At 44.2% G+C, this 22,133-nt stretch overlaps 1 protein-coding gene across 2 annotated transcripts in view; it reads left to right on the top strand.

Moving 5' to 3' along the window:
- The window catches only part of SLC39A11 (solute carrier family 39 member 11), a 2,648,929-nt gene that overhangs the window by 1,822,655 nt on the left and 804,141 nt on the right, over positions 1–22,133 (top strand). The gene's annotated exons all lie outside the window — the stretch shown is intronic.

The following is a 22,133-nucleotide window of genomic DNA, read 5'->3' as shown; positions in this document are numbered from 1 at the left end:
CGTCAGGCTATTTTTCAGAGTTTTTTGCTTACATTATTCAGCTGAAAAAACTAATCGAAAAATGTGGGGGTGGGTAAAAAGGTGTAAGGGGTAGAGGGTGTGGGGAATAGGGATTAGATAATAGGAAAGAGGAAGTTTGGGGGGGGGGGGGGTGAATCCCCCCACATATGTAATAAAAAGAAATCTGATTTGTTTTTTTGCCCGAACATATTCAGCAAAACACTCACTGAAAAAGAAATCTGGTGATTTAAGCACATAGAACCGAAAGATAAAAAGTGTTTACAATGCATAAACAGGTCTGCTACAACACTTATCTGGAGGCCTGGCTTTACTTAATAGAGACTTGAGTGAGCACACTTGTGGATTGCTCTTCTGTTGAGAATTCTGCTCATTGCCTGTGAGGGGTCTTTTTTTTAGTTTGGGCTGTTAGTCTAAACTATTGCCCTGGAGTACAGTTAAGAGATGACATATGAGGAGGGTGTGATGAATCCTACGGACTCCTCACTAAATACCTGCCTTAAGTCATCTCCAAGGTGGCCAGGGAAAGGCAGACGCTTTCTGGTGCTGACCTTGGGGTGGTGTTCTGCGGGAGGATCAACTGGGAGCAGAAAAGGCCAGTGGGAATTGGAGGACTCTGAGGGATGAGATGCAGTATTTGTCTTCCTCTGGGGAGGATGTCTTCTCAATGCCTAAGTATGTGATGGCTTGTTGTAATAACCATCTTTTTATTCCACAAGAGACACCAATAAGTTGGGGTGAAAGCAATCGCAAACTCCCAGACCCTTGGAGAAATAAAAACCCTTCCAAAATCCTGGAGACTTGAAAAGGTAAAGACCGCTTAACACCCAAAGATACAGTGTAAGGAAATCTGTGAATAATAACGGCTCAAAATAACTGCCTTCCTCTTTTCAATAAAGTTTGGTGACTAATCCTTATAATATTCATTTAAAGAATATTATAAAAAACCGTCTTGGGTTTGCAAGTAGAAATCAAACTAGAAAACACAACTTTGTCATTAGGGACTTCAAGTCCCATAATTCCCTAAGTTTTGAGATAACAAAGAGGGCTAAAAAGAAACATTTTGCAGGAGTGATCTGATTGTTAATTCAGATGACCCACACCTGAGGGAGACAGAGAGGCTTACAAATGCCCCCTCAGGTGCAGGCCATAGAGAAAAGCAGGGAGAGCAAGAACCAGTATGGTTCGTGCAGGCAGCCCACGAAGAATCGAGAGGAGAGAGAAGACACCAAGACCACTTTTCGGAAGATATCAGCTGCTGGCCCTGAGATGGTCTGTGTCTCCCAAAACCTGAAGTGCAGAGGTCGTGCAGCGGGAAGTGTGCTAGAGAGATGTTTGCCCTCTGGAGACCTGTTCTGTAGAGGTTATGCAGCAGGCGGCAAAAGTGAGGGAAGCTTCCCTTCCCAGGAGGCTGTCTCAGAGGCTGTCTCAGTGGCTGTTGTATACCAAAGGGCCTTGAGGCTGTCTCTGGTGGCTAGTGTGCACCAGATGGCATCAGGAGTAAAAGGAGCGCCTGTTGCAGGTGTCGTGGGCAACAGCGGACTAAGAGAAGGAGTTTGCTGGGTCACGAAGAGCCACAGAAGCGGAAGTCCTTCAAGCAGTTAGGGGTTTGGAAGCACACTCTTTACCTGTTGTGTTCACAAGCTGGCAGTGATCCTGGGTCGCTGTGCACCCGCTTGCGTGTTAAAGGCAGGCATTTATCAAGTAAGCAGCCCTCGCGTATGAGTGAAGTAGTTTTGAAAGTAATTTTGAATACCGAACTATTGAGCAGCACCAAAAGCCTTGCGTAACAAAACCAAATGAAACCTTAAATGTGTGAGTCTGTGGCAAACCCAGCAACCTGATGGGGCGATATTAAGAATGAATACCTACAAGCAGTGCCCAAGCCAAGCAAGACTAAAATCAGGGCAAATACAATCCAGCAGATAGTGCCAGTGCCAGAAGGGGGCTAATGAAAGGTCCATAAATTGTGAAACTTGTTGCCAAAGCGAAGGGAGAAGCAGAATAAGACCCTATCCTTCTCAATATATGCTTACTTGCGCAGTGGGGAAACAAGACTGCCAAACATACTGCCCTTCGGAAAAGGATATTCAGAAGGAGAAGAACATTATTTACAGAAGAGTATTAAAGGGCACCAATGTGAATCTTGTTTTCCCTGGAGTTGTTAAACATTTTGAAGCTGCAAACTGTTAAATACTGTGAAGCTGTTGTGAACCTCTTGTCAGTTGATCTTAACCACAAAAGCACTTGTTGTGAAATGCTGTTCAGGCAGGGGAGTATACCCGGATGGTAAACCTTTGGAGGAGAAGGCCTGCCATGGGAGTAAACCAGGTGTTGACTGAGGTAGTAGGCCTGGCATGTGAGTAAACCATGTGGAAGCTGAAGAAGTGCTACAAAACTGTCCTGACAAAGACAATTTATGTTTGTGTTGCTGAAGAAAGAACTGTGTAACACTGTTACAAACAGGTTTTTTTTTCGTAACAACTTAACAGTCGTGGCAAATCATCCTGACAAAGACACTTATTGTTGCTATTGTCAAACTGCTGAGACACTATACTTTATCGAAGGAGGATACATTGTATATGTGTTCAAGGAAGAGGAAGAGCCTTTTATTTTCTTTGTTAAATCACTGGAGTGTCGGAACTTTCTGTTGACATGTTGAAGTTGCAAAGAACTGTGTTGGAACTTTGTTGCAAACCAAGATTTCCTTATTTTCTTTTCTTGAACTGTGAAGCAGAATCCCACTTAAATCTGGTTAAGTGGAATTCCCCCAGGTTATAATGAGAGACTGTTACAATACAAATTCTATAATTATTGTTTTGAACTGCTGTGCATTTCCTCATTTATTTATTGTATGTATAAGTTTGAGGGACAGATATCCTTTGTTAGAGTGTTTCCTTTAGTTTATTTTAGGCAGGGAAATCCCTGTCAGGGTAGGGATAGTGAGGCATTTATCCAACCTTCTAATTTAATAAAATGGCATTTGTTGAGAAACCTTCACAAAGCTGCCCACCTCACATTTCTGACCCCTCACAAGGGACACACACAGCCTGTGGGTTTTGTTTGGTTATTTGCCCACTCATGGACTACCCCAGGCCATGTTAATCCCTTGGCCATTCCCACCCTCTACCTTCCCCACCAAAACACATCCTCCTGGGATCTCTGAGCGCATTCTATTAAGCTAAACTACAACTGCATTATGCAGGCCATCTTATGGCCACGGACAGATGGGAAGAAACAGTATGGACACTTTATTTTGTGGTATAAGATTTAATCTAAGTTGAATACATAACTTGGAATGCGTTTGACTTGAGGTATTCTATATTCATTTGACATTTACTTCCATCGTATGCTCAGGTATTTGCTCCATTTTGCAGCTGTCGCCATTTTATGGCCAGGTAGTCCCATTATGAGTGCCTAGCAAATCCCTATCCCATACATCAATATTTTTTGTTGCGTTTTCTTTTGCGCTTTTGAACTGGTTGCTCGTCACACCTTTTATGAGTAAGCCTTGTCCTTCCTCTCATAACCAAAGGACTACCGATAAGTTCTCGTGATTCGACTAATCAAAAACCGTCTCCCTGAAAAGTAGTGATTTCTTGCACCAAGATAGAGCAAGTTTGTAGAAAATGAGCTTCCTTAATGCACCACCCTGAGTGAGGAGTAGGGTCGGTTGGATTGTAGGACAAGTTTTGTTTCTAAGGTTACAATGCAAATGTCTGAATACATCACACAGGGTGTGGAGATACTGTACATGAAAAGGTGCAATGCTTACATGAGTGTATTTTCCTAAAATGTGTAGTGTTTATGACACGTGACGGAATTTCTGTTATCATCATTGTACTATCCTCTGTACTTGGGCACATCTGTAACTATTTCATGTAGAATCCAGCCAAGTAGGGAGATTAGAAGGGAATTTTGGACAGGGGTCTGAAATGGTACAGTTCCATGAACTCGTCAAGTCAAGTGCATTCTGGTAGAAAAGCAGCTCAACTGCATGGAAGTCAGTGAGGCGTCATATATGAAAGCCACGATTTCAGCATGTGTATATTTCACATGCTATTTGCAGGCGTTATTACAAAAAAGTATTGTGTTTTAATGTAGAGTAAGAGTAGTAAAACAAATGACCGTTTTCAGAGTGCACCTCAATCATTTGCCTTGATCGATGACGGCTGTTCTTATTAATTCAAATGGCAGACACACTTACAAACCTTAAAATGATTGAAGGCAGAGACAGTCCGGGTCTGAATGTTCGTTCTATTGAGGGCTCTGCAGCAGGCACATTGACAGACCGAGGTACTTCACAAATGTGGAAATGTGAAACAAGAGGTAACTTGGAAAGAATGTACAGCCAGGTTTGCTACAAATGCCTTCAAACATTTTTTCTTTGGATTTGGTCAACAATGGATGTACACAAAATACATTCTCATATTTTTTTAAGAGCCCATCTGACCGTGGCATCTGTTTATTTTCTGTTGCATGGTCCTTGATCCTCCCCCGCCCCCTCATTTCTCTCATTATAGAACTAAGCAATCACAGCTGGCGTGTCACTTCTTCATGGCTTGAGTGTTCCCAGGAGTGGAAGCAATTTGCAAGCTTGGGTAATAAATAACACGCCTTGGTGCAAAGCCCAGACTTAACTGGCTCATATCAGGACTGCTTCGAACTAAATGCATGATGCCTCGTCCCAAACCCAGCTATTAAGTCACCTTCCACACATCAAGGGCGCTGCGTGACAGCGACTGGGAACTGCACTGCACTGCGAGCACTCCCAGCATTACAGGGAGCCGTGCAAGTTCTGCTCGCACATAGAACCAGCATAGCACAGGCGGCAGAAGTAGAGGCTTTTCTCACAAATCTGGAACAGGGATAGCCCAGTGCAAGCCGTGCACACTTTCTAGATAATATTGCACCCAGGGCAAAACACCAAAATATGCCCCCTGCTGCTCGTCTTCTATCCCAAGCTGCACTCCTTCTCCAAATTCATTGTCAGTGCAATTGAAATACCGTTTTATTGACTTGTATACATGTCTACTCAGTAGTTTTATGTACAATAATAGGAACAGGAATTCAGTTTCATCATCCAATGTTTATGTTCATTACAGTGGGTTAACACAGAATGTGGGGGCCCCCCTGTGAGCCTTGTTGAGGGCCCCCCCCAACTCGGCAACAAATCACTGGTTGCGCCACACTCTGGGCCAGCATAGATTATCACGCTTGTGCAATACGCACAAAGGTGCTGCTGAAGGAGTATGCTGCACACTGCACTAGTTGAAAGACATAAATATGTGTTTTAATGCGATATACCGCACACTTTCAGATAAATTGGCTAAAAAGCCAGAGTGTTTGCAATTGTTTTGTAGGTTAACACCTATCCAATAGATGCAAGTCACCAACAGTGCACAGGAATATTAATGCGTTGCTATTAAAAATGCCATGCCACAATGAAAACATGTCCAACTGGCTGCACAATGTAGACCAGTGTAGACATGTAATAACGTTACAGTAAAGCATGCCAGACCACATTTAGACATACCTAGACTGGTTGCAGCAAAATTCCAATCGAAGTAATAGCACTCATCAAGAAGAGAACACACATTTAAGCCTGTGGCCTCAACAACACGGCCAAACTCTTTAAAATCTGTAATGAACTGGTCAATCATGTTGCAGACTTCACCTTTCTTGTTCCCTCCCAGGCCCTCTGTGAGGCTCTGTCATCTCACTTCTCCGCTAAAACTCAGGACATCCTGTCCTCTATCTCCTATTCCTCTCTCGGACCCCATTAGGCCATCTCTACTTCTCTTCCTCCTTTCTCCTCTTTCTCTCTGACAACACCTGACAAGGTTTCTAGACAAGTCTGATCTATGAAAGTGTCCTCCAAACAGGTGCTCCCCTGCTCCTCCAGAACCATCAAGGACCTTATTGACACCGTCGCTCCAGCCTTGGATGATTTATGTAATCACTCTTTCGCCACTGGATTGTCCCCTCTCCCCTGAAGCACTCCCTCCTCAAGGAGCCATCTGCCGATCATGCCTGCCCGGCAAACTATCGCCCAATCTCCATCACCCCTTTCCTGGGCAAACTGTTGGAAAAGCTGGCCATCTCCCAGCTTACTCTTCACACAGAATCTGTTGGTTGTCTCCATGACCTTCAGTCTGGCTTCAGAGCTGCCAGAGTCACAGAAACTGCTCTCCTGTACACCAGTGAAGATCTGCTCTCTAACCTTGATTCTAGCATTCCTTCAGTCCTCACACTCCATGATCTTTCCTCTGCTTTCAACACGGTCAACCACGCCGCCATCCTGATCAATCCTGATCAATCGACTCCATGAGAATCTGGGCATCACGGATCAGGCCCTTGAGTGGCTGACCTCCTTCCTCTTGGACAGCCCCTCCCAGGTCGAACTTGGTCCCTTTCTCTCCTCTTCATCCTCTAACCCTGGTTTTTCAACCTCTACTTGGTCCCTTTGGCCCACCTGATCTCTACCTTTTCCTCTAACTTTCAGTGTTATGTGGATGGCACTCCGCTTTCCTTCAGGCTCCCCTTCTCTCTCGCTCATTCCTTCACTGTCTATACGCGATTCAGGATTGTTGTGCCTCCAACGATCACTGCCTTAATGACTCTTCCTTCGCCTTCCTGTGAGGCAAACCCCCTGGTGTCATCTTTGACTCCACTCTCTTTCTCTCTTCACATCTCGGACGTCGCCAAGAAGCCCCACTACCAGCTGCTACTCCTCAAAGGGACTCTTCCCCGTCTCACTTTCCCCCAGAAGCTCACTGTCTCCAGAGCCCTGGTTCTTTCTAGGCTGGACTACTGCAACAGCCTCTTTCTCAATCTGCCTTCCTCTACTCTCCACCCTCTGCAACTAATCAAGAACGGGACTGCAAGACTTACCCTTGGCCTCAAGCCCAGGGATTATATCTCTCCAGCCCTGAAATCTCTCCACTGGCTCCCAGTTGCTGCAAGGATCAAGTTCAAGACCATTTGCATTGTCCACAAGGCTTGTTGGTACTGGGACTGGGGCCCGCACTACATTCAACGCTCTCTTCCATAATATCTTCCTTCTCGAGCCCTTTGCTCAGCTACCTACAACTATCTAAGGGTTACACGCTTCTCCAGGCAGAGAGTGGGGGGGTATATCTCTCTGCTCTGCAGGTGCCTCCCTCTGGAATAGCCCCCCTGCCCCTCTCAAACTTGAGCCAAACCACCTGAAGGTCCGGAAGCAGCTCAAAACATTCCTCTTTTCCTCTGCTTTCTCTCTCTCCCTCCCCTACCTGACCTACCTGTCTGCTGTACCGACTGGTTGCTTAGCTACCCTCAGAGTCTCACTGAGTCCAGACTCTTTCTTGATGATTCATCCTTGCACTGCCTCTGGGCCTACCACACACTTAGGGGCTGTAACTGTAACCCTACAGTCCCTTGTTCTCCTTGCACTACCCAGAGCGTTGCTGCCCTGTTTTTTCCTCCCCTCTCCCTTGCACTCCCCCCCCTTCCGTTCCCCTTGCACTTCTCGTTCTCGCACGATCTGAATAACACAAGGCCTAGTAAGATCGTTTTGTCTTGTCCTTGCTATAAGTTCCATCCCTTGCCTAGAAACACTTGTGTACAGGCGTGTTAAAAATTACTTATATCATTTGATCACAGCTGCCCAGAAAAATATACAATGCCTCAGTAAGAAACAACTAGACTGGCAGGACCCACATGGAAGTCTAGCCAGGTAATTCACTTAGCTGGACTGCTTTATCAGCAATGCCCAGTTAAAAAAAGTCATGCCAAACTGAGGAATGACTAGAGTGGCTGCACCAAAATGCCTCTCTAGCCACTAATACCAAATATCATGCCTGCTTAGCCTGGACATGGACAGCCATTATGATTTTTTGCACAATCCTGTCCCCCCACACATCCCCTCTCCCTCCCAACCCCACCCCAACCTCCAAAATCAGCTCCTGGGCCCATAATTACCTCCACGTCCTTCTTCCTCGTCCCAGAGCTTACGTATGAGGCGCTTTGCCTTATAGGTAAGTACTGGGATGAGGAAGAGTGGGACTAGGAGTAATTAAGATTACAGGTAGCTAAGTCAGGCATTATCTCCATGTACCTCTACCTCATCCCAGGACTTGTTGTAAGAGGATTAAATTCAACACTACAGCTAAGTCAATGCCTAGTCTGGGATACTGAATGGAAACCCTTATTGATATATCTTTATGTCCAGTTCATGCGTTCTGGATGACTACCCCTATATAACACCCCTCTCTTGGAATCCCCCTGACCCCACTGAGCCAGGAAGTAGTTCTGTTTTGCAAGTTAAAAGGTTTATTTGAGAATTTAAACAATATATATATATCACACTTTATAATAAATTAATAATTGAATATCACACTTAATCTGAGCAGTAATCAATAATGGATAGTCTGGCACTAGCACACTTGTGAATAGGAACAGAAGAATAAGGTGGTAGAGAATGCTTTATATAAGTTCAGATGGATGCAATGTTGAATGAAAATGCAATACAGAAAATACTCAATATGATTTCAACAAAACAATGTAATCACTTTTCTCTGGCAATCCACTCCCCCCTTTATGCAATGCAAGGAAATGGAAGGAAAGCACACAGTTCTCAGAAATGCAATCAAATGTAATTCAGTTCACCCCAGCAAGCTTAGACTACAGAAGTTTGAAACACAGGCCCAAAATGCTTTTATATGTGATAGCAATATATTGGAAAATGTGCTAAAATGCTTTTATATGTGCTGGCAATGAAGTGAAAAATATGCTAAAATGCTTTTAATTCCCTCTAGAGGTTCAGGGTGAGTGGTATCTAGTTAATATTAGTCCAGGCTCACTCTAGCAATGATTCAGGGATGGTTCTTAAGAGGCAAACGAATTTTTAGCAAGGAAAGCAAGGAAGCTGCTGTTTTCACACGTGGAGAAATTGCGGCAAAAGTATAGGGAATAGGAATGCGGTTCTAGGTTCGTTGAAAAGCCAAGATTCCCAACTTTCAGAGGAAAGTTACTGCAAGTCTCTAAGACAAACGGTCACGGAGATATGAGCGATATGGTAAAGGTCGTTTTTCAGATTTGAAATTTTAAAAGTTCAAAGCGACAGGTTACAGCTTGCAGCTAAAAATGACAAGTGACAGCTTTGCAAATGACAGGTGACAGTTAGGAGGCAGTTCTACTTAGATTAAAATAGTTTGGATTATATTATTTTAAATAAGAGATTGGTTCTGCACAGTTCTGCTAGGTACTCACAATATATTTTAAAATAGAATGTGCCTCGTCACAGATCTGGTCAGGTTTTCTTCACTCGCCATGGACGGTCTCTGCGCACAGCGTCTGGGTCAGCTCTACTCTGCTGGTCTGGTCTGGGTCTCTGGTTCTGATCAGGTCTGTGGGTCCGGATACAACGGTCTCCGGTTCAGCTGGTCTCTTTCTGGATACAACACTGCTCTCTGGCAAATGGCAAGAGTTCTTGCAAAGAATTCAAACAGCTCGCCTGGCTGTGATAATGGCAATGATTTGAGGCCTGCTAAAGAGGGATTTAGCTTGTAGTTGACCTCTCTGCTACAAATTCTGAAGTAAAGTCTTGGTCTCTGAAGGTGGATAGATTGAAGTCTCTATGTTGGCTCTCTGGAGGTTGATGGAGGTAAAGTATGGATTTTCCCGGCAGAGCGTCCCGCAGCAGATGGAATTGAATGTCCTATCTGTCCTGACTGTCTGCTTTTATGTGTTTTGAAAATGGGTGGAGAGGCTAGCTTCCTAGGCCCTACCCCTCTCCACTTGTCATTGGCCACTTCATCCTCTTCCCCTTGATTGGGGGAATGAAATGAAGTGTCATCATGATGAGGTCTGTTTATGGTACAGAGAACCCACCCCTGTCAAATTACACACAATCTATATTTGCTCAAAAAGACATATTTCATAGATACACAGTGGTTTGAAATTACATGCATACATCACATATCACATGAGATATACCCTGTTCAAATCTGCTCTTCCTGAGAGCTTGCATTGGGAAATGGCAACATATTTCACTTTTTGGTCAGGTTACCAATATCAGATTCTTACTCAAATTTACCCAAATGTGTGCAAGGCATGCAGGCATTAATTGATGAAGTATCAGACTTTTCACATGCAGGCATTTTAAGTAATACCCTCTTAACTGCTAGTTTGCCCCCAGATCATGCCACCGGTTCTAAAAACCTCTTAAAATGTGGGCAGAAAAATCACAAGAATTATGGTATCATTTAAATAATTATGATAAGTCCGTACTATGAGTTATTCATCTTTTTCTAAGACCATATTCTGGCTACAGGGGTGTGTCTTTTCAGGTCACATGGTACAGAAACCAGTCTTTCCACTTTCTTCAAGCTCAGCCTCTGTCTCCAGTTTCTCCCCCTCCCAGTTTCTGCCAAGCCAGCTTGCTCTCACATGCAGTGCTCCTCCCCTTTCCTTCCAGGAGGAAGCCACATTTACGACTCCCACCAATAAAACATTTGCCTGAGTCAGGACAGGGCTTTGTTCAATTTCCTGCAGAGCCCAGGTAATTCAATCAGAGAAGTGTCCTATCCCTTTTGGTGGGAGCAGCAAAAGGCAGCTAGGCCTGGGAACACAGCTGTTGTGCAAGTCTCAACCCCTGTCGGGGGTAGCTGGTGGGCAGAATTCAGTTTCATTAAGCCAGGTTTCAGATAAAATGTCACTTTTTGTTCCCCAGTTTAAGTCAAGACAATTTTTACATATGCAGCTAGAATGCTGATTCTAAGTTCAAAACTATGACATTTCAACAGTGACAAACTATGTGACACTCAAAAGTAGGTCACTCAGTTAATTTAAACATTTTCGATTTTTGGTAGTTTTAAATCCAGTTTCAGTTAGGCTGCTGCAGACCTGCAGAGCTCAGCCAGTCTTGTTATGAACATTCAAGTCACTTCAGAATGTAACTTTACATTGTATCCACCTCTCAGTAAGTCTTTCTTTGGCCTGCTTTGGGTTCATCTATTCAGTTTTACACAAAAAGAAAAAAGTCTGGTGTGGTTTTAAACCGCCGGCTTTCTGATAGTGGTGAGTACTGGTAATGCAACCATTTTGGGGATTTTTCTTGGATTAATGCATTCCAAACAGGAATGGTTCTTACATGGTAGTAAATCCTTGCTTAACATTGTTTTGATGGGGCTCCTTACAGTAAGATTGTTATGTGGAACCCCACAAAAGGGTTGAATCTTTCAAGTGGTCCAATGAGTCACGATTTCAGCAACTTTTTTGACATCAGTAACCGTGGATTTTGTTAACAAAGATCTTTCTTTACACTGGTGGGTGGCAAGTTAGGTAACCATTTTGGTGTGCGCACAAACTGCGTGGTTCTCCTGGATTCTGGCGCACTTGTGGGCTTTTTGGCCATCTTGGATTTTCTAAGCCCACAGCACCAAATGTTGCAGCATGATAGCTCAAACGTGGGTCAGGACACCCAACATTGTGTATGAGGCAGAGTGTCTCATACACACTGGGACAAGGAAGAATAGGGCTAGGAGTAATGAGTAATCAAGGCATTAAACACAAATATTGGTGCAACACCATTGAGTTGACTGGGATTCAGCACTCCCCCCCCCCCTGAAATGGTGGGCTACGTTGACTCGACCTGGCTGACCTTCAGAGCAGTTGCCAGTCAGAACAGGACACAGATGTTAAATGGTACCTGGGTTTCGCTTTTAACAAGAGCCCAGCAATTACTAACATTAAGCATTTCACTGTTAGTACTTGCATTAAAAATTGAACATTTTTTAGGCAATTGAAATCGTGATGTGGGTTTAATACTTGATGCCAGGGGAGTGATTGGAACGGTAGAGAGGGAACAGGAGACCACACATTCTCAACAGTCCATAAGTGGGCACTTTCAACCTTAAAGGAGAGAGTTAACTGCTTGGAACATTGAAGCTGCACTAGAATAGTCTCATTTTCTTTTTTTTTTATTAAGCATTTCTTTTAGTTTATAATTTAAACTTAGTTATGCTTTTTTTTCATTAACATAGAAAAAGAAAAAAAAATTGCAAAAAGTTAAAAATTTTTCAAGAGACAGAAGGTCCAGTAATCTCAAGTGAATGCCACTTGTAATAGTTGTTCTCTATCCAACTTAATCATTGTCTCATTAAAATGCGTAAAGAAATTAGATGCCCCCAGACATATGTTTTCCCCCTCCCCCACTGCCCATGAAGTTAGCGCCTCTCCCAACATTTGAAGGGTTAGCCCTCCCTAAATTTAGGTTTTGTTGCGCCCCTGAATGCAAGCACATTCACCATTCACCATATACACACACACATCCAGCCATCCATCCATTTAAGTGTGCACTCTTTCACCATACGGCACACCCAGGAAGCCACCCGTACATTAAAGTGTGCACCTTTTCACCATGCACTCACACATGCACACGTCATGGGGTTGAGGAGAGCCCTAATACTTCAAAAAGAAATTTGGCCTCATTACAACTATGCCGGTCCGGAGACAACGATGCCCGTAAGCTTACCGGCACCGTTGTTTCCGGACCGGCATATTACAGATCTGCGGGCGGTTGCCGTCCCACCCAGCAGGTCAGACATGCCGGGAAGAACAGCACCCACCGGAAGAGTTTTCACAGAAGCACCGGCACCGCTATAAACGGTGCCGGTGCTTCCGTGATCCCCATTCCCATAGAGTCCGATGGAAATGGGGACTTACCATTTGCCGGCGCCTGACTTCCTGGACCGCTGGGGTTGTAATCCCCCGGTGTTACCGGGAAGTCGGGCACCGGTAAATCATTACGGGTCCGGCAGCAACCTGCGGGGGCCCCTGTTACGCCAGTGGTTCATTATCTAAATGAAGGGCACTCTCCTAGAGGATGATGCGGCATAGCATCTATTGCTGGCGCGTGATCTATTTCTCCGTTCCTTTTGCTCTCAACTGAAAGTGTAATGAGATCTAATGACGCTCTTGAGTTGGTGAACACAGCACTCGGTGTCCATTCCAAATGCTCCGAGATGGGTGTGAAATAATGGGAAACAGTGAAGCGGTGGTAAAATGAAGCCGTTCCCAGCTAGTTTAATTGAGGTTAGTGAAAGCATAGTGCCTTCAAACTGCTTCAGAGTTCTATAAGGGACCATCAGAGAAGTTGGTAGGCTTTGAGTTGAAGCAGTAATGGTGCCATATTTATGTATTTGTTTATGTGATCGGAGTACCTAAACAAAAAATACCTGACAAATGATGCAAGTGCACGAGTATAGGATTGCAATATCTAGAAAATGGAATGAGTACATAGGCATTTGATGGCAGCAGCTGCTTAATGGTGTGATTTCCTGGGCGTACATGGTTACATTCTGGCAAACATGTGGATTCCAGATGGATATCTCAGGTGCAAGACACTTGTTTTTAGAATGGGACAATGGCATGCGACAGGTTTGACACCCTGGTTGTGTTGACTAGGCCCTTCATCATTCTGAGGGTGATTAATGAAGCACCACCAGTGGGTAAAAATAAAACCTATTAATGCAGAGCTTAGCCGTGGGTTTGTCTTCATGGGGCTATACAATTCACCACATTGTAACTAATTGAAGCAAGAACAATGGCAACCTATTGAAATGCCTAGTAAATTGTGGCAGTTGCTTTTGTCTGATGGCAAAACCCAGCAGTTTGTTTGAATACCTGGCAACGATGCAAGTTCTTTACTTTATGATAACCATACCTTTAATGGTTGTATGGTAACATATTTTAGCAAAGCCTATCAAATGATGGTGACTTGGACAAGTGATTATAACTCTATGCAAACCATGAAGGTACATGGACATGTGATCTCAATACCTAAAGAAGCAACAAAGAAACCCTTTTCATTGCATACATGTCAAACTGCTTTATTAATGCTTGTTTTATATCTTTTTCACATTCATTTTTTTCTCAGCAAGTAGAACACGCACTCACACATACAATTGCTTCTGAACACACACAACACTAAACAAAGTAGGTAACAAATACAGAATTGCTGCTTGGCACGCACAACACCAAACAAAACAATGAATCCCCTTGATCCAGCCCTCTCGGCCGTCAACCTTTCATTTTTTCAAACTCCTACTCCCTGTTCCAAGCAACATACTTAATAGGTAAACATTTTTCAAGACAGATATTCAAGACACACCCCAGTGGTGTTCAGAGGACATGGAGTCACTCATGTGATCACCCTAACACATCCCACAAAAAAGAAAAAAGATGCTAGTTACATCCTACAAGACCATACATGAATGTCAATGCCTCATATTATGCCTTCCACTTCAATCTCCCACCCCTGCCCCACAGCACCTTACCTCTGCAGGCAATCTCTGGCCCTTTTGATTGAGCTATAAAAAAACGATTTTAGCCCAACCCTCCATTCCGGTATGCCAGTACTGTGCATATAGTATCACACTGTCTGAGGTTGTGGGGTCGTTTAAGCATGTTTAGTTTCACGAGGTGATGCTGATTTGGGAGGTGTGACACCGCTGAGCAGATTATTAAGCCTTTAGGAGCACAAATGTGGGTATATGGGTAGGGCAATCCTTTATCCGCTGCCTCTGTGTTTAGTGCTGCTGTCTGTTAATTACAGTGTTAACTACGTTAAAATGCAAAGGCTTGATGCTCTCCCAGTTGGGAGATTTAACAGGATATCCCCTCTCCTCACCCCCAACTGTGCCCTGGGCCATTGCCTGGTTTGCCCATCACTAGAAACGACCCTGCGGGTGCAATACAGAAAGTAGCAACGTACAAGACACTTACACAAAACAGATGCAACAAAGCAGCAGCAGTACAACTAGTGTCTATCATGGGAGCAACAGGGCCAACATCCCTTCAGCAATCATGTTCCCCCTTCAGTGTAAAGATAGTGGTGTGGTGGTCAGCCATCTGCTGTTGGCTCACCAGTGAATAACTGAGGCGTTGTGTAAGCACAAGGCAATGCATGGATTTGATAAGAGGCTGCTTTAGTGCTCGGTGCGCAATAAAAGTGGGGGCGGGTCGGGAGGAGTCATCGGACACATTAAGGACATTAATAATTCTATTTAATAAAATTATATGAAAAGGCCAAACTTTCCGTATTGCTAAAGGGATCACCTTGCCTAGCAAAAGGAACAAAGGGTCCTCTGTCACTAGAAAGTCCCAAAGTAAAAGGTACCTCTACCCAAACCTAACTCTACCTGACCCCACCACTAGTTTAACCAACCTGAATTCTGCCTATACAATGTCTTTCCTCTCCTGGGTTTCGCATAGTTTCTGATAGTCTCTGGAAAGAAATGTCTCTCTCTTATACTTGTGTTTCTTGATAGTCTTCTTTGGTAAGCCCTGAATATCGCTTCCATGAGCTCTGGTAGCTCTTGTAATACACTTCTGTGCTTGGTTCTTTCTTTAGGGTTATGCTGCTTACAGCTTGTTCTGAGATAGTCTCTCACACTCTAGTCTTCACTTTTGACCCTTTCACATTCTCTCAATTCATCCTTGGCTATTTTGCATGGGACCTGATCCCTTTTTTGAGATCTTCCTCTCCTGGCTACTCTCTTTATTACTCTTTCTCCTATTATCTTTGTCTCTTGATATTCTTATATCATATTCCTCAGATTTCGTGCTTGGGCTTTGCATGTCTTTGTTCATAGAACCTCTTCCCTTCTTTCCAGAGTAATTGTCTCCAGCCCCTCTTTATTCTTCTCATGGTTATTGGTTTATGAGCATTTCACATTGGCAATTAAAAAAATGATTCCTCATATCTTGTCTTTATGACTGGGATGCTTTGCACTATTCATGTACTCTTGCACCGGCGGCCTTGAACTTTTCCGAGTCTCCCCGGTGCCTTCCTCTGCCTAGGGGACTGTTACATGTCTCTGCTCGTGCTTTGGTATTCTTCTCCGTTGTCTGTTTCCTCTTCCTGGATTCTCTGCGGCGTACCGCTCTCAGCTTCCAATCAGGCTGCAGGCATCTATAGACCCGAGCAAGACAGAGCTTTTTGCGCTTCCAACTGTGATAGTCTTGGCGTTGTTCAGCGGGCGCCTCACCCACCACGAGGCGTTCGTGGTCACGCCACCACCAGCTCATAGACACTGGTCTCTTCTTGAGCAGTGATTTTACAGTTGCTGGACACTTGGCATCTCTCTGTGGCATTCCTCACTTATTCGAAATTCTCGGGTGCTGTGGCTTAGGTCCGCTCTGCCCCTCAAAGGCACGATCAAGCCAAGGGGCTTTCATTGCGTACTATACTCTCTCCTCCTCCTTCCTCCTCTTGTCTCAGTTAAATATATGTCTCATCTTAAAGAGACATCCTATTTTCCTTTTTCCAAGAGATTTACTTCAGCATTGCCTGCAGCAAATTTAAAATATGCTAAATTCTTCTTCTCAGGCAGTCCCATATATGCCGATATGTTGGGCAATTTATGAAGTTCCTCTTAGGAAAGGAAGTCCTTGTCCTCTAAAGGGGAGTTACTCCCACGGAGGTCCCACTTGACCATACCCCTAGGGAGGGTATGGTGGAGCAGGCTCACCTTCCTAGCCTCAAAGGGTGAAGGGATGAGTACCTTTGATTTGTCACAGAGCATAGTAAACAGACCCCAGAGACCTCACATTTCCAGCTTGGCTCGGATCTCCTTCCAAGCAACTGCCTCTTCCCATCTGTTTCCAAGGTAATTGACCAGATCAGCATTGCCATATTTCACACACATTTGGCCACCACCAGAAGACATAACTCTGCAGTATATAACTGTATGTCTTTGCATTTCAGGCATTTAGGGACCTTTCTGCTGTGCAGCACATAGATGTTTGGCTTTTTTGCCAGTAAGCCAGACCTAAAAGGGACATCTCTCCAAAGAGGCCAGGGTTTCATATGCAGGATCCGTATGATATCAAAGCAGTGAAATTAAAAGTGCGGAGCGCTATGTGGCCTATTCAAGTGGCTTTTAAATTGCAAATAGTTTTTAACATGCCTGAGGCATTTACAGTTCCTTCAGGTACATTTGTTTGTATCCTAGATACAGTAGCACAAAAGCAGCCTGCAGAGTGTAATGAAGTGGGCCTGGGTTTATCTCTACCTCGTAAAGGTCACCACAGGAGTATTTAACATTTAGAGAGGAGTGAATGGAGCGACCGGCAGTGCACATTGTGTAATTGGCTTTGAGCTGCGATAGATAGCAGCTTTCCACACTCTTGGGAAACAGATATTCAACATGTGCAGCAAGATGTTCTGCTCAGAGGAATGTGTCCGTCCTTCCACCATCCACTTTCCAAGTTCATATTTCAACAGGGCTGTCTCGCCCCTCCCTTCTTTGGAGGTTGATGAATGAAGTAATACTATATTTCATAGTAATACCACCTATTCTTATAATTCTTAGAAGAAGGAGGAGTCAGACATGGCGTGTTATACATAATGATACAAAAAAGGTAACGGGCGTCCCTCTCTAGATAGAACATGGCATGATAATCTGTTCTGTGGTTTTCACCCACTTTGAGAGTGTGCAGCCATTGCTTTTTGCTCACTGTACTTTTCACAAAGGAATAATATCCCTTTGCATATCAGTCTTTGTATTGCCCACAAGGGCAGTCCAGCACAGACATGCCTGGCAATCCTCCTTTGAACAAGAGTACCAACAGCATCCCCAGACACACGTTTCGGCTCAGTCGGGCCTCATCAGTAAGGTGTGGAACTGTGTCTCTCTGAGCACAGTGAGCAAGGGGTCCACGTCTGGATTCCCCCATGTAACTTAGGATGACCAACCCCAAGTTCCTTGCAAAAATACAAAAAAGGTAGCAGGCGCCCCTCTCTAGAAAGAACATGGCATGATATCCTGTTCTGTGGATTTTGCCCACTCTAAGCGTCCGCAGCCATTGCTTTTTGCTTGTTATCACGCCATGTTCTTTCTAGAGAGGGGCCCCTGCTACCTTTTTTATAATATGATGTAATACCAACTATATTACTTTGCTACAGGAAAATCTAGGCCCCAGTAACATCAAAAAAAGGACTCTATGTACATATGCCATTGTCCTTCGTCCTCACGTGACACCATCCCTTGTAGTTCCTTACTACAGGTGCTCCGAACATCTCATTCAGCATGGAACCACAGTGCCAACTCTGACAGCGCCATTTTGTTCCTCATCTGCTCCACAGCCGCCATCAGAACGTTTGTGTGCACAAAACACAGGCAGCTTCACCTTAGGGTGAAGACCCCTCTGGCACATTTCTCTAACACTACTGCTCCAACCACGTTGCCAGAGGTCGTTCTGCTGCCGATTCGATACTTCACTCTATCGGCCTAGCACCTTAGGACCCTTCCACTACGGTCACCTTGTTCCTACATGTTGCAAGGATCCAACCTTTAATGGGAGGCACTGCAACTGCTCAAAAACTTGCTCAGCAATTCCATCCCACTCAGTAAAGAGCCGTTTAGTTTTTACATTTGTATTGCCCTCTAAACCCAAGGGTATCAAGGCACGGGTTTCATTTAAGTGTTAGATATGATTTAAAGATATATGAGATCAGTAGTGTAAGAGTTCATGAAACTAAGACGTTGATACATCATTCACAAATCAATCCTGATCTCCAGCAAGTTCAATTCTTGACTCGCGTAGTCATCATCTTCCACGCTTGCCACTGAGCCCTGCAGCACTCATTGTGTCTTGGAACGTTTACTCATTTTCATTCCCACGCTATTGTGCAGCGTACGGCTCGCCTTGGAAGCAGCCCCGGTCTCATCCGCTTATAATGAACTTGCCATGGTAACTTTCATACTGTCCCAAGCTCATTGCGCTCTGCAAGCAGCTCCAGAAGTCCAACTTGCTTTACAAGGCCTCTATGCCCAACCCATCCAACACTTCCACCCTCAAGGAGTCTGCCTTTGCTCTGCAGGCTGTCCTGTTACTGGCCCTCCAACAGGGACACAGCAACTGAAATATCTCGGACCATGACGACTTTCATCTCCCTGCAACCGAGGGCGCCCCGGGTTATGGGATATCAATGTTGGGGGCAGCGTGTCCTCACTTTCTGCACCCCCTGCTGCGGCTTACTTGGTGTCTTTTGTTTCCTGTTGCAGATTCAGCACACATGAGTCTGTTTCGTGGTCCTAAGCGTAGACCAACTTGTCAGCAGTATTTTGTATTTGTTTAATATTTATATCGTTCACCAAACCCTGAGGTAGATGGGCGCTTGAAAGCTTAGGGTTACATACATGAGAAGGTAGAAAAATACAATCAGGCATGAAGACAATAAATAAGTGTGACTCTGGTTACATATAGGTCCGATGAAGCCCTGTATGAGGGGAAAAGGAAAAAAAAGGTTACATACAATTAATCGATATCGTGCATAATCAGTGAGCACGCAATAAGATAGCTGTATCTTAGTGGTGAGGAAAGAGGCTCAGCCAGTTTTTTTATGCTGGCTTTGAAGGAGAGAGTTCCTGTCTGAGAGGGATGGGGGATGGAGTTCCAATGTTGGGTGGCTTGGACAGGGAAGCTGGCTCCTCCGGCGGTTTTGAGATTGAACCTTGGTACCATCAGACTATGGGAGAGAGAAGATCTGGTGGTACATGTAGATTTGTGCATACAGATTTTGTCTGCCAAATATTTCGGGGCTGAATTTGTGAGGCATTTGTGCGTGATGGCCAAGGTGCATAGTGTGATTCTATCACGGATGGGCAAGCAGTTGCCACTGTTTCTGTAAGTGGATATATGACAGGATCTGGGGAGACTGAGTGCAGCTCTTAGTGAGTTGTTTTGGAGGACCTGGAGCCTATTTAGATTTTGTTCATATGAACCAAGGAATAGTGTATTGCAGTAATAAAGTTTAAATAGAGCGAGTGCTCTAGCTAGCGTCAGACAGCTGTTTGTAGAAAGATAAGATTTGCAACTGTAGATTAATTTGTTATTATAGGCCGTGGAGGACGCAACACTACTGACCTGGCTTTTAAGGGAAAGAGTTGAGTCAAGATAGACCCCCAATGTTTTTCTCTCTTTGGAGACTAAATTATGTTGCCGTCAATGACGAAGGAAGTTTATCTGGTGTCCAGTTTGTTCAGGCGTGCCTGTGTACCAGCAATCATTACCTCTGTCTTATTGTCGTTGAGGGAAAGACTGTTGGTGGCCATCCATGCTTGGATTTCGCTATAGATGTTGTTTAACAGTTTCGAGTCGTGGTCATAACAGCCAGTGAGGGGGATGCGGACTTGGGTGTCATCTGTATAGTTGGTGTAGATGACACCCAATTTGTCCAGGCGATCAAAAAGTAGCTTTGTAAAAATATTGTATAGTGTGGGTGACACACAGGATCCCTGAGGTTCGCCACACAGTATTCGAGTGGGATCAGCTGAAGCAGAGGGGGATAAGACTCTTGTAGTCCGGTTTGAGAGGAAGGATTTAATCCAGTTGGATGCATTGGTGGAGAATGCTGCCGCTGTTTTATGGTGCTTGGTAAGAATTTGGTGGGCGACGAGGTTGAAGGCCGTGGAAAGGTCTAGAAGTTGGAGAACTGCTAGCTTGCCTTTATCCTTTGCCTTGTCCATTTGGATCTTGAGATCTAGCAGGGCTGTCTCAGTTCCATGTTTGGGTCTGAATCCAGATTGTCTGAGTCCGAGGAGTTCATTTTCCTCTAAATGCTTCTGGATTTGCAGATAGGCCACCCGATCCAACATTTTTAGCAGGAACGGGACAGTGGTGATGGGCCTGTAGTTGGTGGGGACATTAAGGTCGAAGGGTTGAGGTTGTTTTATTTTTTACTAACGACATAACCCACGCTTCCTTGAGGTTATTGGGTACTTGATTGGATGAGAATGAGGAGTTTATCAATGAGTTGATGAAAGGGGCTAGGTTTTTAGCTTCTTCTTTAATGATGGAGGCTGGGAAAATATCTCCTTGGCAATCCGAAGGCTTTAGACTCTTTATGATGTCTTCAACTTCCTTTGGCGTCACTTGAGAAAAGGAGAAAGGAGTGCAGTGTTGTGACGAAAAGACCATCAGCCACTTCAGGCAAGTTAAAAGTAAGTCCTTCAATTAGGTTGCACTTAAGTTACAGAGACCGCCTGGCTCCCACCACCCAGATTACATATTTCCAACTGCCGGAATATGGAACTCCAGTGCCCCAACAACCTCCCAGTCATACATTAATATTCTGTCCTTGTCAACACACACTCAGAATCCACGCATCCATCCATCCATCCACTTCTGTAGGGCATAAGAAATGCAACTGCAACTCAAAAGGATAACTATTTTATGAAATTCATTTTTTTATCAGGGAGATTGTTTCCTTCAAATCACACCCACATAAAGGAAAGATATAAAGGCAGTATTTACAAAATGAATGATTGAGATGTCCAGTACACATGCTTTTGGTGAATATACCATTCTCAATCAATAAACTAGATTTTGCCATTGCAAAATCCGCATTAATAGCAACTGTGGCCCGTCGGATGCTTTTCTTTTCTTAAATGTGGTAAAATCCACTTCAACCTACACATTTTAAACAATGGGCAGAAGAACCTTAAATGCACATGGGTTTTCATCTCAGTCAGGCATAAAGAGCCACTGAGCAGGGAAATTGGCCAGTGGTAAGCTGGTCACACAGAATTATGAATGTGCAGCCCATTATGAAAGTTTGTGATGCAATCAAAAAATACAGTCCTGGACACCCCATAGAAGATTAAAAATGGTTACTGGCCCACCCTCGATAGCAGATGGCCAAATGTCCTCTCATTCTTTGCTTTTTTTAAACCTCAATTAAGGTCTTGTATGTCATTACTGTATCCTCTTTTTCCTAAGTGACCAAATCCCAAGACAGAAACTGTGCTAATGCATAAGCCATTTACATGGTAAACCTTCAGAACCGTTGATTAAAACCCAGACTGCAAAGTGAAATCTGTTACCATATTAATCACCATTCCACTTCCAGGGGGCACTCATAGAGACTGAATTTATTTTCAGGAAATGTTTCCCCCTACTTAGTGACCGACCCAAAGTTCCCCAACATGCATAGTGGGTGCATGCGCCTGGGCTTTGTAGACCTCAGTGGCTTAGAGAACCGCTGTACACCAAAATGTATGAGCAAAATAAATTGTCATGTATACTCTTTGACTTATGAAATACCCTAATACCTTAATAATAAA

Source organism: Ambystoma mexicanum, chromosome 3q, assembly GCF_040938575.1.
Source record: "Ambystoma mexicanum isolate Mex_15411 chromosome 3q, UKY_AmexF1_1, whole genome shotgun sequence".
Classification (NCBI taxonomy): domain Eukaryota; kingdom Metazoa; phylum Chordata; class Amphibia; order Caudata; family Ambystomatidae; genus Ambystoma; species Ambystoma mexicanum.
Note: the sequence above shows the minus strand (reverse complement) of the source record. Positions and strands in the feature narration are given on the sequence as shown.